Source organism: Anastrepha ludens, unplaced genomic scaffold (genome assembly GCF_028408465.1).
Source record: "Anastrepha ludens isolate Willacy unplaced genomic scaffold, idAnaLude1.1 ptg000165l, whole genome shotgun sequence".
In the NCBI taxonomy this organism is placed as follows: domain Eukaryota; kingdom Metazoa; phylum Arthropoda; class Insecta; order Diptera; family Tephritidae; genus Anastrepha; species Anastrepha ludens.
In genome coordinates this window covers 12501-14783 of record NW_026530138.1, presented here as the reverse complement: position 1 = coordinate 14783, position 2283 = coordinate 12501, and the positions used below count along the sequence as shown (strand labels likewise).

At 28.9% G+C, this 2283-nt stretch overlaps 2 non-coding genes across 2 annotated transcripts in view; both read left to right on the top strand.

The window, feature by feature from the left end:
• Positions 1-1148: 1148 nt before the first annotated feature.
• On the top strand, positions 1149-1329 carry LOC128871458 (5.8S ribosomal RNA). The gene has a single exon (XR_008455997.1). It is a non-coding gene; the product is annotated as a 5.8S ribosomal RNA (ribosomal RNA).
• Positions 1330-1771: 442 nt separating this feature from the next.
• The window catches only part of LOC128871460 (large subunit ribosomal RNA), a 3990-nt gene continuing 3478 nt past the window's right edge, over positions 1772-2283 (top strand). Inside the window, exon 1 of the ribosomal RNA XR_008455999.1 lies at positions 1772-2283. This exon is cut by the window's right edge and continues 3478 nt beyond it. This is a non-coding gene — a ribosomal RNA (large subunit ribosomal RNA).

The following is a 2283-nucleotide window of genomic DNA, read 5'->3' as shown; positions in this document are numbered from 1 at the left end:
AATATATTAAATAGATGCTTTCAGGATTATGATGTTGAAACTTATATAGCCTTCTTTCATGCGTACATCTTGAATGTACAAGTGTTTGAATGTGTTTATATAAGTGGAGTCGTACCTGTTGGTTTGTCCCATTATAAGGACACTAGCTTCTTAAATGGACAAATTGCGTCTAGCAGTAACGAGATTGAGCAATAACAGGTCTGTGATGCCCTTAGATGTCCTGGGCTGCACGCGCGCTACAATGAAAGTATCAACGTGTATTTCCTAGACCGAGAGGTCCGGGTAAACCGCTGAACCACTTTCATGCTTGGGATTGTGAACTGAAACTGTTCACATGAACTTGGAATTCCCAGTAAGTGCGAGTTATTAACTCGCATTGATTAAGTCCCTGCCCTTTGTACACACCGCCCGTCGCTACTACCGATTGAATTATTTAGTGAGGTCTCCGGACGTGATCACTGTGACGCCTCGTGTGTCACGGTTGTTTCGCAAAAGTTGACCGAACTTGATTATTTAGAGGAAGTAAAAGTCGTAACAAGGTTTCCGTAGGTGAACCTGCGGAAGGATCATTATTGTGTTCCATATCCGTAAGAAAAACAAACAATGCCAAAAAAAATAAAAACAAAAACAAACAAAAGAAAAAAAAAAAAAAAGAAAAAAAAGAAAAATTTATAATTATTTTGAATCCATATTCTTTTTATTCTTTTTCATTCAATTTGTTATCCATCAATTATATCATATTAAATATAATATGGATGGTACATTTTGTAATGTTTTTTCTTATTTTTTCTTTTAAAAACCTTTAAACATGAAAATAGAAAGTTGTACTTATTATTCATTTGATTGAATGATAAGTTAATTTGTTCACAATAACAAAAGTGGTATATATTTATTAATATATTTATATATACATAAAATGATTAAAAAAAATACAAAATAATCAAACATAATAAATACCACCACTGTATTATTGTTGAACTAAGACATTCGCAACTTAATAAAAATGTTTAGAGTTAAATATATTTGATATATATTATTGAAAGAAAATCAATTTATATATTATTATTATTATTATTTAATTTTACTCTTTCAATTAATATATGCAAAAAAAAATTGACATTTGTTATAAATAAAAATAAATAAAAAAATACTCTAAGCGGTGGATCACTTGGCTCATGGGTCGATGAAGAACGCAGCAAACTGTGCGTCATCGTGTGAACTGCAGGACACATGAACATCGACATTTTGAACGCATATCGCAGTCCATGCTGTTATGTACATTAAATTAAATTTTAAAGTACTGCTTGGACTACATATGGTTGAGGGTTGTAAGACTATGCTAAATAAGTTGCTTATTCTTTTATAAAAATAATTGAATTTAAGCAAATGTGTATATTATTGGATTTTAAATAATTCATAATATTAATAGCAAAAAAATAAAGATTATATAATGAATTTTTTATTTATTATATATATTCTTAAAAAAAAAAAAATCCTCTCAAATAAAATGAAATAAAAATTTTGAATCTAAGTATTCTCTTTAAAAAATTTTCATATTATTTATATATATATAAAATATTAATTTATATATGTAATTAAAGGAGGAATGTCTAGCATAAAAATTAATTTTTTTTTATTCTAGAATTGCCTCATTTTACATAATTATTATTTATAATATATATTTATATAAAAGGAAAAAAAGAAAAATAGAGATGAAAAGATGATATAATTATTTATTAAATTGTGTGAGAAGATAAAAAATATTTTAAAACAACCTCAACTCATATGGGATTACCCCCTGAATTTAAGCATATTAATGAGGGGAGGAAAAGAAACTAACAAGGATTTTCTTAGTAGCGGCGAGCGAAAAGAAAATAGTTCAGCACTAAGTCACTTTGTCTATATGTCAAATGTGAGATGCAGTGTATGGAATATCTTAATATCTAGTATGAGAAATTAACGATTTAAGTCCTTCTTAAATGAGGCCATTTACCCATAGAGGGTGCCAGGCCCGTATAACGTTAATGATTACTAGAAAGATATTTCCAAAGAGTCGTGTTGCTTGATAGTGCAGCACTAAGTGGGTGGTAAACTCCATCTAAAACTAAATATAACCATGAGACCGATAGTAAACAAGTACCGTGAGGGAAAGTTGAAAAGAACTCTGAATAGAGAGTTAAATAGTACGTGAAACTGCTTAGAGGTTAAGCCCGATGAACCTGAATATCCATTATGAAAAATTCATCATTAAATAATTAAAAATAATGTGCATTTTTTTCATAT